General features: G+C 44.6%; 1 protein-coding gene across 2 annotated transcripts in view; it reads right to left on the reverse strand.

The window, feature by feature from the left end:
* Positions 1-8,384, reverse strand: part of NALCN (sodium leak channel, non-selective) — a 290,882-nt gene extending 282,498 nt beyond the window's left edge. For both annotated transcript variants that reach the window (XM_060233672.1, XM_060233671.1), the window contains exon 1: positions 8,301-8,384. The gene's annotated coding sequence lies outside the window, so the exon portion shown is untranslated. The remainder of the gene's footprint in view (positions 1-8,300) is intronic.
* Between the last annotated feature and the right edge of the window lie 6,832 nt (positions 8,385-15,216).

Below are 15,216 nucleotides of genomic sequence, written 5' to 3' on the forward strand. Positions count from 1 at the left end.
GGGAAGGGTTGGAGGTGGGGTGGCTCTGTATGTCAGAGAAGGTATACGGTCCAGCAAGACTGAGGTAAGAGAATTAGATTCCCTTCTAGAAATGCTTTGGGTTGAAATAGAGGGCCCAAAAGGAAATTTAACTCTGGGAGTTTATCGCCCACCAAATCAAAAGATTATAATATGATGATTATAATATGATGGAAGGATTGAAGATAGTAGCTAAACGTAAAAATTGTGTTGTAATAGGTGATTTTAACTACCCGCAGATTGATTGGGTCAATATGTGTTCAGGTCGAGAGAAAGAGGTTGAGTTTCTTGATGCTCTCAATGACTGTGTTATGGAGCAGATGGTCTCAGAACCTACCAGGGGTGGGGCGATCCTGGATTTGGTCCTAAGTAATGCCCAAGACTTGGTGAGAGATGTAAAAGTGATTGCACCACTTGGGAGCACTGACCATAACGTTATTGATTTCACCGTTTGTATAAATAGAGAGTTGCCCCAAAAGACCGACACAACCAGGTTTTACGTTAAAAGGGGTAAATTCTCTGAGATGAGGAGGCATGTGAAGAGGAAACTGAAAGAAAAGGTAAATACAGTCAAACCCTTGGGGAAGCTTGGAGGCTATTTAAAACTACAATCCTAGAAGCTCAGATAAAATATATACCACAAGTTAGGAAAGGCACAAACAGGTATAAGAAAAGGCCTGAATGGTTAACAAACAAAGTAATGGAAGCTGTAAAAGGTAAGAAGGACACCTTTAAGCGGTGGAAAGCTAGTCCAAGTGAGATTAATAAAAGGGAACACAGGCTGTGGCAAATCAAATGCAAGACTGTGATCAGGCAGGCAAAAGGGGACTATGAGGAGCATATTGCAAAAAACATAAAGACCAACAATAAAAATTTCTTCAAATATATTAGAAGCAGGAAACCAGCCAGGGAGGCAGTGGGGCCCTTGGATGACCAAGGGGTAAAAGGATTGCTGAAGGAGGATAGGGAAATATCTGAGAAGCTGAATGCATTTTTTTGCCTCCGTCTTCACTGTGGAAGACGAGAAGTGTTTGCCCGCTCCAGAACCACTAATTTTGGAAGGGGTGTTGAAAGACCTGAGTCAGATTGAGGTGACAAAAGAGGAGGTCCTACAACTGATAGACGAATGAAAAACTAATAAGTCACCAGGTCTGGATGGCATACATCCAAGAGTTCTGAAAGAACTCAAAGTTGAACTTGTGGATCTCCTGACAAAAATATGTAAACTTTCATTGAAATCTGCCTCCGTTCCTGAGGACTGAAAGGTAGCAAATGTCACCCCCATCTTTAAAAAGGGTTCCAGAGGAGATCTGGGAAATTTTAGGCCAGTCAGTCTGACTTCAATACCGGAAAAGTTGGTAGAAACCATTATCAAGGACAGAATGAGTAGGCACATTGATGAACACGGGTTACTGAGGAAGACTCAGCATGGGTTCTGTAAGGGAAGATCTTGCCTCACTAACCTGTTGCATTTCGTTGAGGGGGTGAACAAACATGTGGACAAAGGAGACCCAATAGATGCTGTTTACCTTGACTTAGGTAAGAGGTAAGAACTATACTGTAAACCATTCTGGGTTTCCATTGGCAAGAAAGTGGGATCTAAGTTTCTTATATCTATATAAATAAAATAAACCCAAGAACTCCCGAAACCTCACAATTTAAAAGCCTTGCGAAATCAAGAAAGGTTTTATCCTTTCAAAGGCCCAGAAAATGTGTTTGTGACTGACACTTCAGGAAATAGCTTGACATTTTCATTGCCAGTAATCAGTTCTCATGGAAGCTGCAGAACAAACAAAGGGAAGGGTAGAAAAGAAAAAGAGATAAAGGATAAGGCAAGAAATGAAAGAGCAGGGCTGTGAAGACACACATATAGAAGGTAGAAGCCCTATGAATCAGCAGGCAGGAATTTTTGAATGAGCATATTTCATCATTACGCAGATCTATATAGATGGCACTATGGTAATAAGCAAATAAAAGATAATTATACCAAAAGGGCAGATGCCGCCTTTGGTCTTTGTGCAAATCTCATTTTAATCCAGCGAGAATGCTACTGTGGAGTGGAGGACCATATGGCAACCTCACTCGATTCCCTCTCCAGCTAACTTGAAATAAACACGTATTCTGTTATGTGGTTTTCTTTCCCAAGTGAGCTAGACAGCTCTGATAAGCAGCCTCCAAAAATGTTTTTTTACAGCGCTATGAAAACACAAGCCAGGCAAAGGACTGTGTGCTACCACTCTGGGCAGCTAAGGGTGATTCAAGTCATCAGCATAAGTCGAAGGTCTGTGTTGGAAAATAGCAGAAGGCTTTGGGGGTGGATCCTGGAAAGGGTGGGGTTTGGGAAAGGAAGGGTCCTCAGCAGGGTACTTTCTCCAGGGGAACTGATCTCTGCCAGCTAGCGATCAGTTGTAAAAGCGGGAGATCTCCAGGCCCCACCTGGAGGCTGGCAACCCTAAACTGTCCCACTAACACTAGAGTCACGTGACATGGTGGAACGTGCCTGACTCCGATGGAACACACCAGTCCATAGCAGTCCACACTGGTAGGACATGACACATTCAAAGCACTTTTTAAAATTGCTGTTTTCAGCATGTCTTCTTGGTGAAGATCCGTGACTTCATTTAACCAAACTAGTTCCTCTCTTATTTTCATTTACACAGCTCACCATCAGCCTCTGCGAATCTCTCTGTGTGCCTTTTCATTACTTTGGGTGGTGGCCTATAAACACTTTCTGGGGACTAAGCCTCATTGAATAAAATGGGACTTTACTTCTGCATAGACCTGCTTAGGATGGGCTCCCAAGGTTACTGAATACCTGCTGATTCCCAACCCAAGCATGAAATATCCATTTAAATGAAAATACTTATAAACCACATTCTTGGGGCAGCTCACAAAATAAAGCAAAAAATCATTAATAAAATTAAAATCAACAGCCATTAAAAACCTGCCAATAAAATCCAAAAGCATAAAAGCACGCAGAAACATTAGAGACAAAAATTCCACATCAGCTCCATGCTTGCCAGTAGAATCAGCTCATCCATTCAACTGTGGGATTTTAAGAAGCATTCAAACACAAAGGGGGAAAAATTAAATTCCAGTGAATGAAACTAATTCATTCCAGCATAAGCTTTCATGAGTCTGAGCTCATGACGCCAGATTTATGAAGTTTACGTCCATTAGGCAGATACATTTATACTTCCGTTACAAGCAACCAATGAACAATATATCAATCCATTCAGAAGGACCATTCCTAAATGCTGAAGATACGGCAGAGTAGGATTAACATAAAATCAGAACTAATGAAGAAAGGTGCAGTGAGAAACAGAACAAGGAGAACTACAATTAACATCTGTAAAGGACGGTTCATGCTTTTAGCACCTGTAATCAGTGAGGAAACCCAAGCCCTTCTTCAGGCCCTGAGGGAGGGAGAGTTTTGATCTCTTGATGAATCAAAACAGGGAAATTAAGCCATACTTGGGCATTTAACAGCCATCAAGGCACTTCACAAGGGGAAAAAAAACACAACACCATGAAATCAAAACTACTAAAGTACAAGTATTTCAACAACTGCTGTGGCCACTGCCCCTCCTACCTTCTGGTTGTGTGTTTACATAGTGTAACTACTGACTGTATGTGGCCTCTGACTGTGTGTTTACACAGTGCAATGGACATACATCAGTTTCAAAAGTGACAGTGTGCGCTTTTCAACCGAACCACGCAATTTAATCTTGCCTTTGTTAGCTTAATACAATATTGCTCAGTTATCTCTCTTCCATTCCCCTCCCCCACCATGACTCCATAACTTAACCATTACCCGCACCCGGACAAGTTGACAATCAATTTTGACAGTGCCACACCTGTAGCTCTGTGGTGCCACTCCATCACCAGCCCCACTGTGGCTCTGGAAGAAGTAGGGTTGCCAGGTACCCCCTGGCCACCAGCGGGGAATGAGGGGGAAGGTTGCCAGCTTCAGGACGGGAGAATCCTGGAGATTTAGGGATGGGGTTTGGGGAGGACAGGGATCTCAGTGCAATGCCAGAGTTTGCCTCCAAAGTATCCATGTTCTCCAGGGCAACTGATCTCTGTAGTCTAGAGATAAGCTGTAATTCCAGGGGATCTCTGGTCCCAACTGGAGGCTGGCATCCCTAAAAGTTGGTGTTATACCCCACTCTTCACTACCCAAAGGAGTCTCTGAGTGGCTTACAATCACCTTCTCTTCCTCTCCCCACAACAGACACCCTGTGAGCAATGTTCCCTCTAAGCTGCAGAGTCTTGTGAGCAAAAATTCTACTTTGTGAGCTACTGGTATTAAAGTTGTGAGCTACTGAATAAATTATTGTGCTCTGGGGCCATTTTTCCTTAGCTAAGACAAAAATGCGTGAGCTGGTGGCTAAAAATCTGTGCACTAGCTCATGCTAACTTTGCTTCGAGGGAACACTTCCTATGAGGTAGGTGGGGCTGAGAGAACTCTGAAAGAACTGTGACTGTCCCACGGTCACCTCACTAGCTGCATGCAGAGGAGTGGGGAATCAGACCCAGTTAAAGGCTGCTGCTCTTTAGCACTATACCACAGCTGGTTAGAGACTGACTGGGCAAAAACAGGAAGCATACACCTGAAATCCCATATACACTGGAAAGTGCTATAAAAATCACTTGGGAATCTTTCTTCAACTTCATTATTGCAGTGCACAAGTTATGATCTCCATACTTTATTTTATTTATTTAATTAATTTCTCCCAAATGGGAACCCAGAGCAGCTTACATAGTTGTCCTCGCCTTCATTCGATCCTCACAACAACCATGTGAGGTAGGCTAGACCCAAGATCACCCAGGCCAGCAAGTTTTGATGGCACAAATAGGGATGCAAACCTGAGTCCCCCAGATACTAGTCCAACATTTTTAACGAGTACATCACACTGGCTCTCCTGCTTTATGTGTCATCATATTCTAAGTATTCTAAGTTTCCTCCACCACCACACCCTAGACACCACTGCACTCTGTTTCAGAGAAACAAACGATGGAAAGAAATATGTGTTGGTTGACAAGGCCTTTCCCCAGTTTTATGGAAAAGCAAAGAAGGGAGATGGTAAATGAAATAACCAATTAAACTGGCATGGGTTGCCATTGTATTTTCCTACAGGGAGGCCAAATTAAGATGTGAAAAAGCTATTCCCAATTGCATCCAGCTCTACAGGGGGAAATAATGCACAGGAGATTCAAAATGTAAATCAAAGCAAAATGCATCTGCTTACAGGTGGAGTAGAAAAAAAACACCTGGAAGACGGTTGGCATGTGATAATAAATCCAGACGAATTTTAACAGCTGGGTACCAATCTGTTTTAACCTGTATTTCTGTTTTTCACACATTTGCAAAGGCTCAGAAGTGCTCTAAGCGGCAAGTGGAACATTTTCAGATTATTTGCATTTTCTTTTTTCTGTACTCTTTATAACATCTAAAGTGAGGTACATAGTTCTGGAATACCAACATTTGAATCCTCACACTCCCATAGGATCTTGTGTGGCAACTTTGGGTCAGTCACTTTCTCTCAGCCTGACCTATCTCACAAGGTTGTTGACAGAGAAAAGGAGAAAAACACTGTAAGTTCATTTGAGTCCCCGCTGGGAGGAAAAGCAGAGTAATAAAATATTTGCCAATACAGTCAGATGCATCCAGAAAGGATATAAGAAAGGGTTTTTTTAAAAAAAGTAGGCCAATAGAATTAGTTTTGAATAAAAGGCGCAGGCGAAAGATCAAGGACAAAGTTTTGCTCAGGTCCTTACCACATGAAAGTCTGAGGTTATCATTACACATCACCACTTATACCAGTGCTCAAGCATGGTACCTATTCCCTATACCATGTTTAAAATAACAGAAACTTGTTGTGTTCCTTAAGCCTGAACCCAGAAATCTCTTTTGTGAGTAAGAAGCAACAGCAGAAGAAACCTATCAAAATCATAGTAAAACTTCAGATTACATGATGCCATATTGCTTCAAGGCCTGCTTCAGGAAGTACCACACAACAGGCCCCTGATTAAAGCCTTCAGAGGTCAAGCCTAGCTTTAGAATAGTGTTGCTAGTTCCCATTTGGGACAATATATGAAGATTTTGGGGGTGGAGCCTGAGGTGGACTGGGTTTGGGGAGGGATTTCAGTGCCATATAATGCTATAGCCGGGGTGGCCAAACTTGCTTAATGTAAGAGCCACACAGAATAAATGCCAGATGTCTGAGAACTGCAAAACATGAACAGATGTTTGAAAGCTGCAAGACAGGGAGGGAAGCAAATAGATGAGAGAGAGAGGTAGAAAGAAAGCAACTTTAACTTTAATTGCATTCTCCAAGCTGCCTGCTGGTTTGGCTTGGACAAGTGAAAGGGAGAAAAATGCCTTCTCCAAGCTGGCCAATGGGGCAGTGGAGGCTTCAAGAGCCACACAATATGTATGAAAGAGTCACATGCGGCTCCCAAGTCACAGTTTGGCCACTCCTGTGCTATAGAGTCCACCTTCCAAAGAAGCCATTTTCTCCAGGTGAACTGATCTCTGTCCCTGTGAGATCACTTTTAATCCTAGGAGATCTCCACCTACCACCTGGAGGTTGGCAACCCTACTTTAGAATGGTGTCTCTGGTAACTGTCTTCACAGAGGACTAAGCCACAGGCTAGCCCTGCTCAAAGTACCAAGACACCATATTCTACAACACTGATTTACTTACCATCTGCTTATGTGGTGAATGTGAAAGGAAGATTTCAAGCCTACATGAAGTATTAATAGGGCAAAATGTTATGCTGGGGGGAAAAAAACCAAAGAATATACTGACAAGAAGTTACCTCCAAGTAAACATGCATAGGATCAAGCTGTTAAACTGGGTCTACCTTCTTTTGCTCTCTTTAGAGGAACCCTACGAACTGAAGTTTTGTGAGAGAAAATAGTCAAAAATAGAAGTCTCATGCCCTTCAGCTAGTTACAATTTCCAAGATCCTATGGAAGAAGCTGTGACAGTTAAACCCGTATCAAATTTATATGATATACTAGTATCCTTAAACTGGTATCAAATTGACTATATCAGGGGTGGCCAACGGTAGCTCTCCAGATGTTTTTTGCCTACAACTCCCATCAGCCTCAGCTGGGGCTGATGAGAGTTGCTGGCTGGGGCTGATGAGAGTTGTAGGCAAAAAAAATCTGGAAAGCTACAATTGGCCACCCCTGGACTGTATTATAAAACTACAGGATATTTACATTGATGTTTGTGTTTTCTGTGCCTGTAACACAGCCTATGTGTGGTTTCTGTGTCTGTAACACAGAAACCACACATAGGCTGGAACACATCCTGATTTACAACATTCAGCCACAACACACAAACAGTAGCAGAGATACTCCATAATGCAGAAGCCTCATGTGAAAATGCTATTGTAGCACAACTGCACCTCCTACTTAACACAGTTTAAGTGCCTCAAGGAGTGCTGGGATTCCTTAAGGGTATGTGGATGAGAGACAGGTTGGTCCTCACAAGGCCTAAGCCCTTCTGGAACTACACTTCCCAAGCCTCCTTGCAAGGTGGCCACCAGTGTCAAACTGCTTTCAATTTGGAATATAGATGTGCTCTTAGGTGCAATCTGCAGATTTTATATCTACAGGCTTCCCCCCCCCTTGAAAATTCCCCCCTCCCTCCAAGAGGGAAAGCAAAAATAAGCGAAGCTGAGGGGTCTGGTGACCTAGAGGCCCAAGAAACCTAGAAAGTCCTCCTCTCCAAACTGTAGTGTGGGGCCGGTACCATTTTAGGGGGGGGGGGTTTGACGTGTTCCCACATCTCTGCCATAGAAACCTTTTTTTATCAGCATCTCTCTCTCTTAGTTGGAACTGCTGCCTTGGAAAAGAGATCTTGCAACCTACGTCCCCCTAGTAGGCGAAAGGAAGATGCAGAGAGTTCTGAGCTGCGTCCCTCTAATAGAGAAAAAGATCTTGCTCCCTATCTGTATCCCTATGTCCGGAAAGGTGGAGAAAAGCCTCCTTCCCAGGTGAAAAGATAAAGAGGGGACGGTTTGCCTAGGCTCTCCCCCACCCCGACCAAAACAAGCCGCCAGGCCTCCTTCCTTTGGAGCCGCAGCTGCGCCAGCCTTCCCCTTCCTCTCCCCTCCCAATTCTGGAGCAACTGCAAAGACTGCCAGCCTCCAAGAAGGCGACATCCCCCCCCCCCCGCCCGCTTTCTCAGCATTAGAATTATAGGGGGGGGGGGGAAACCACAGGATCACCCCCAAGAGAACGACGCCCGAGCCCAGCCACCTACCGCCTGCCTCTCCCTGCATGGCGCGCTTGGATCGGGATGCTCTGGCCCCCCTGCAGCTTTTGGGCTGGTGATCTGCGGAGGGGGCTTTGGATGCTGTCCTCCCCGCGTTGTCGGTGAGCCGCCAAGGCGTGACCCCGGGAGGGGAGGAAGAGGAAGCCCCGGCGACTGGCAAGCCCCGCCAGCAGGTTCCTCTCCCCTTGCTGGTTCTCCAGAGCCGCCGCAGCCTGCCAGTCGCCCAGCAACAGCTGGTCCTTGCGAGCAGCCACCGGCGCAGGGAGAGCGCGGGGAAGAAAGGCGAGGAGCGAAGGCGCGCAGCCGGCCCCGCATCGGCACCCCCAGCTCGCTTTCCGATCCACGTGCAGCCCCCCACCCCCCCAAGCCCAGGTGTGTTTCCTCGGAAGCAAATCCCACAGAGGTCGAGGGGGGCTCTTACTCCCGAGCAGGCATGCGTAGAAAAGGCACGAGCAAGGAAACGGCAGCACAGTTGGCCCCCTCCTTCCAGGCGCACCAAATCGCGGGTCACAGGGCACCAGCCCTCAAGCTTGAAGTTTGTCTCCAAATGCCCGGGTTCAGCCTGGGAGGACACGTGTTGAATGAGTATGTGCAGAAAGCGGGGAACCGGTGCACTTTAAGACATTCACAACACGCCCCCTGTTGGGAAGGCAGAGATGAGCAACAGGCAAGGTGTGCTTTGCCCCATGGAGCCCCAGAAATTAGGCACACCCCGCCACCCGGAGTCTTTCAGCTAGAGTTACCAACCTCCAGGTGATTGCTGGATCTCCCAGAATTATAACTGATCCCCAGGTGAGAGATCAGTTAACCTAGAAGAACTGGCAGCTTTGGAGAGCAGACTATGGCAGGGTTCCCCAACCCCTTGGCCGTGGACCAGTACCGAGCAATGGCCTGTTAGCAACCGGGCCATGAGTTGTATAATTATTTCATTATATATTACAATGTAGTAATAATAATAAGACGACATTGGATTTATATCCTGCCCTCAACTCTGAATTTCAGAGTCTCAGACTGGCTCACAATCTCCATTACCTTCCTCCCTCACAACAGACACCCTGTGAGGTAGGTGGGGCTCAGAGAGCTCTCACAGAAGCTGCCCTTTCAAGGACAACCTCTGCCAGAGCTATGGCTGACCCAAGGCCATTCCAGTAGCTGCAAGTGGAAGTGGTGAATCAAACCTGGTTCTCTCAGATAAGAGTCCGCACACTTAACCACAACCCCAAACTAATAGAAATAAAGTGCACAATTATATCATCCAGAAACCACTGCCCCTCCTCAGGTCCCTGGAAAAATTTTCTTCCACAAAACCGGTCCCTGGTGACAAAAAGGCTGGGGACCGCTGCTCTATGGAATTGTATTGCTACAGAGCTCCCTCCCCCTCGCCAAATTCCAGCTTCCCTTTCCCAGGCTCTGCCCCCAAATTTGCAGGCATTTCCAAAGCCAGAGATGGCTGTTAAATCAATGTGTGAAGTCAAGAACATAAGAGAAGCCATGTTGGTCAGGCCAATGGCCCACCCAGTCCAACTCTCTGTGTCACACAGTGGCCAAAAAAACCAGGTGCCATCAGAATTCATCAGCGGGGCGGGGACACTAGAAGCCCTTCCACTGTTACCCCCCCCCCCCCAAGCACCAAGAATATAGAGCATCACTGCCTCAGACAGAGTCCCATCAAGGTATTGATGCAGAGAGAGGGGGCAGTCATAGCAGCCAAACTTCCCTGGGGCAATGTGTTGGTTTATATTGCCTACGAACAGATTTTGAGTCCAGTGACACTGTTAAGCAGGGCCCGATCTAGGGGGGAGCAGAGGAGGGGGGCACCAAATTGGGTATTGAGTCCATTCTATTCTATGAGTCCATAAGATAGAATGGGCCCATAAGGGGGTGTCATTTTTTAATTTCACTCCCCCCCCTCAAAAAACCTGTAGATCCGTCATGCTGTTAAGACCAACAAAAGTTTATTCAAGATGAGCTTTCATGTGCATGTATCTGAAGAAGTCTGCAAGCACACAAAAGCTCATACCTTGAATAAACTTTTGTTGGTCTTAAAGGTGCCACTGGACTCAAAATCTGTTCTACTGCTTCAGACCAACACAGGTGCCCATTTTGATCCATATTGCCTAAGGTTAGTGAAAATTAAGTAATGCTTCTCTGACCTTTCACTTTTGGCCTTCAGGTTAGTTGATGACAGTAGAAAAACAGGAATACTGTTTGTCCAATGGATTGGCATTCATGGTTAATTAATTTGTCATCATTAAATGAAACTATATGATACATTTATTGTTCCAATGTTCTGTGCATTTAAATATGCTGACAGACCTATGTTTTCCCCCCTAATCCTCTTTGCAGCCTTGGGTGGCCACATATAAACTGCAAACCCAGACTAGTTATAAATCAGTTTAACTGCCTGGCTTTCCCCCATGGAACTGAGAGAATCATAATTTTACCTTTGGGAGAGCACACAACTCTCAGGAAACCAGGGCAATTAAATAGCATTTCCATGCCACAAAGAACCTTTGAGAGACTCCTGCGTTCTTTATTTGCACATGAATGTTGTTAATATAGATTAGAAAATGGAATGGAATCAGTTTACACTGTTGTGAATATAGGTTGTGTATTTGCATGAACAGATGTGGCAAATAGCTGCAAATCCTCCTTATAAAAATATCCAAGTACATAATGGATGTTAAATTGATTTTTAAGTTTGTAGTGTACACATGCATTATGTTAATTTCATATGCTCCAATGGCCTCCATTTGCAAGAGGCAACCCTTGATTTTCCATTTTCTGGTCAATCACCATCTTCATTTTCTATCTATTTTTACTTTCAGGGAAATTTAAAAATGTCAAGTTGAGTTTAACTTTTAATTTATGTTTTATCATTTTGTCATGTTTTATTTAGCTGTCTTGAGAAGGTTCACTGAGAGGTAGCATATAAACTCTAAAGAAACGCCTAGAATTGCCAAGCCATTCTGTAGGGTTTAGCCTGCCCTTGGCCCTTAGGTCTCTTCCCTCCCCCCTCCCACAAAAAGAAGACCACAGAACAGTGGTGATGGTGGATGTGTATGCTACACACTCATGCAGATATGCAGACATGGACATGTGAACCTTAACATGCTGTGAAGTGCATGATATGCCTCTTCACAACAACACTTACGTTAAGCAAATTTGGCCACATTCAGAGCTTGGAACCACATGTAGATATAAAAAAATCCCACTCTCATTAAGACTTTGCACATGCAATGTAAGACAAGTTGATCCGTTGTCCTATATTCTTCTTTACTGCTCCCAATATGATACTATACGCCTTAGGTTTCTGGACCGAATTCTGCTCAATATGACAGGTTGCTCAGATGCTGCAAAGGTATGCCGTCGTCTGAATGATTTGTCATCTGAAATAACTGAAAAGGTTGCTTTATTTTTGAGTCTGGTAATCAACGATCGATTGTCCAATGTATAGCTGTATATGACCAGTTTATTTTGTTATTTCTGTATCTGTTTTTTGCTTTATTTATAATCTGATATATACCAGTAAAGGCTTGTATTTGTGCTAGTGATCCATCCAACTGTGTCAATGCATGAATCACTGTGAGAGGGTCATCCTTTGTTGGGACACCAGCTAACCTCACTTGAGCATCCATAGTCAGAGCTGGGTCTAGAAACATCCTGCAAAACACAAGAGGGAGTGGGATCCCATCCAGTACAGGCTGAACACCATGTCTGGTCAGACTAGCTCCTCACCAACAATACTTCCTTCTCACTTCCAGGAGATTGGCCATGCTGGCTGGGGCTGATGGGAGTTGTAGGCAAAAAAACATCTGGAGAGCTACCATTGGCCAGCCCTGCTCTATGGCATTGCACCCACTAAGGTCCCTGTCCTCTTCAGGCTCCATCCCCAAAGCTTTGTAACCCGGATCTGACAACCCTACCCCGCCCCACTCCCAACCCCTGCCAGGGAGGACCTGGCAACCCTACCTGAGACCCACTTTTTAAGGTTTTGCAACCCACTTTTTGAGGTTTTGCAACCCACTTTTCTGTCCTGACCAACAGGCTGGCAAACACTGCCTTAAACATAGGAGTACTGATAATAGGCCTTGCTGAGAAGAATGAAGCTGCCTCACAGGAACATGTAGGGAAAGGCCCTTCTTCAAATATGTGGGCCCTAGATCACAAAGGGCCTATTAATGTCTGTAAAATGATCTGTAGAAAAATATACTTACTGACAAGTTGGCTTAAACATAACAATGTCTTCCAATGCAGTTCATCCCTTCCTTTTTTTCTGCTATACTTTTATTCCTAGAAATTCAGCCAGGCCGAATGGTGCTGTGGAGCAACACCATCGCACAAGCCTGGAAAAACCCATGTAGCCTGTCACTTGACTCCTGGTTTCTTAAGATTTGGGAACATATTGCAATGGACAAAATTCAGGCAGCCTTGGATCAAAACAATCCCCTCCAAGCTTACACCAATTATGTTGTAATATGGCTACCCATTTTGGAAAAACTAGATAGTGATCCATTTTATATCAACTCTCTTACCAAAAGTTTGATGTACAAAGATCTCTTCTTGTTGTAAGTCTCCGGAGAGCCAGTTTGGTGTAGTGGTTAAGTGTGCGGACTCTTATCTGGGAGAACCGGGTTTGATTCCCCACTCCTCCACTTGCACCTGCTGGAATGGCCTTGGGTCAGCCATAGCTCTGGCAGAGGTTGTCCTTGAAAGGGCAGCTGCTGTGAGAGCCCTCTCCAGCCCCACCCACCTCACAGGGTGTCTGTTGTGGGGGAGGAAGGTAAAGGAGATTGTGAGCCGCTCTGAGACTCTTCAGAGTGGAGGGTGGGATATAAATCCAATATCTTCTATCTTCTTCTTTTGATGTATCCTTTCCTCTTGGATATTCCAAGATCCACTATAACCCGTTCGTTATAAGCATACCATTTCCTTTTTCCCTTTGTTGTTGTTATGCTATTTTTTGTATTGTTACATTTTACAGACTGACCTGGATCATATCTCAGCGTTAGCTGTGGTACACCAATGATAAGTTTGGTATGTTTCGGCTATATACTGCTCTTTGCTAAAACTATACTCACCTTATATTTGTATGATCCTTCTTACTTTAATAAAGATATTGAAACTTAAAAAAAAAAGAGAGAAGTGACATTTGGAAGTGTAAGTCCACAGCAAAATCTTAATTCTTCACCAGTCAAGGAGAGTTTGTGCGAAGTGTTCAGCTGAGATGACTCTGGCATGTGGGAGGGGGGTAATCTTCAGAGTCCTTTTTTACATGACATTACCTCAGCGAACGTCAGGTTGTTATCTGTTTTACTAAGAACTGTCTTGCCCTTTGCATCTTAAATTTGTATCTTAAAACAAAGCAGCCTTCAAAGTGGATTACAACACTAAGCAGGTGATATGTCTTCATTTGCATCTGGACTTCCACAGATCAGACTGCATAAGTATTTTCTATTAAAGCTGTTGGCTTGAAGAGTGCTTAACAGTGAATGACTTGTAATGTTGCCAACCTCCAGGTGACATCTGGAGATTACCTGGGATCAATACTCCCTCTAAGCTGTGGAGTCTTGTGAAAAAAAATTCTACTTCGTGAGTTACATGCATTAAAGTTGTGAGCTATTATGTAAATTAGCTTGCTCTGGGGCCATTTTTCCTGAGCTAAGACAAAAATGTGTGAGCTGGGGGTGAAAAAACTTGTGAGCTAGCTCACACTAACTCAGTTTAGAGGGAACACTGCCTGTGATTATAACTGATCTCCAGGCAATAGAGATTGGTTCACCTGCAGAAAATGGCCATTTGGGTGGAAGGTGAAATGGCATTGAAGTCCCCCCCCCCCAAACCCCATCTTCTTCAACCTGACTCCCCAAATCTTCAGGTATTTCCCAACCAGAAGTTGGCACCCTCCCCCATTCCAGCTGAGGGGAGGGGTCAGATATACCATATTTACCCAGACAGATGGACCATATTTAGCCAAGATGTCTCTGAATGGGAGACAGTCCCCCTAAGAAAAGCATTATATACAACATGGCAGAATGAGCCTGCTCTGGTCTTCAGACCCTATTCCACCCTGCCCTCCTTGTGGTTCCCAACTCCATGGAGGGGCATTTCCTTTTACTCTTTGGTAGCTGCTTCCACCACCTGATCAATATAGGGATTTTCCATTGAGGAGATCAAGACTCTTAGGGCGTTTTTCCACTGACCTTACTCCGGAGCAACGTCCCTCTTCACCGCGCAGCGTCTGCACGGATTTCGCACCAACTGCTCCGCAGAACCTGGAAGAGCCGCAAAGTCCCGTGGCTTTTGCGTCGCAAATGTGAACCACCAAAAACCAGTTTACATTTGCGACGCAAAGCCGTGGGACTTTGCGGCTCTTCCGGGTTCTGCGGAGCAGTTGGTGCGAAATCCGCACAGACGCTGCGTGGTGAAGAGGGACGTCGCTCCGGAGTAAGGTCAGTGGGAAAACGCCCATAGCTTCCCTTCCCAGCTCTGAGGCGTCACCTTTATGTCTACTGCTAGCCCACCACCTGGTTACCATGGGGACAGTCTACAGTTTTGTTCACCCTGAGGGAATAGCCAGTTGCAAACTGCTTGACTTTCCAACTCTCCCTGGGACTCCATTTAAAAATAACATGTTTGAAACAATGGGGTCTATGTGACACAGAGAACTGCTCCTCACATCAGCAGCTTTAAATATTTATTTAAAATATATATTTTTTCATTTTTAGCTCTGTACCAGATTGAAGCAAAGAACAACAAAAGAAATTGGTAAAATTTAAAGTCATCTAAGTAAATGGAATTAAATAAATAAATATAATATATTTAAATAAAAAAATAAAATAAAATAATAAATGGGATTAAATAAATAAACTCACAAATCCTCTGTCCTTCTTGGCTATACGTG

This window comes from Heteronotia binoei, chromosome 3 (genome assembly GCF_032191835.1).
Source record: "Heteronotia binoei isolate CCM8104 ecotype False Entrance Well chromosome 3, APGP_CSIRO_Hbin_v1, whole genome shotgun sequence".
NCBI classification, from domain to species: Eukaryota; Metazoa; Chordata; class Lepidosauria; order Squamata; family Gekkonidae; genus Heteronotia; species Heteronotia binoei.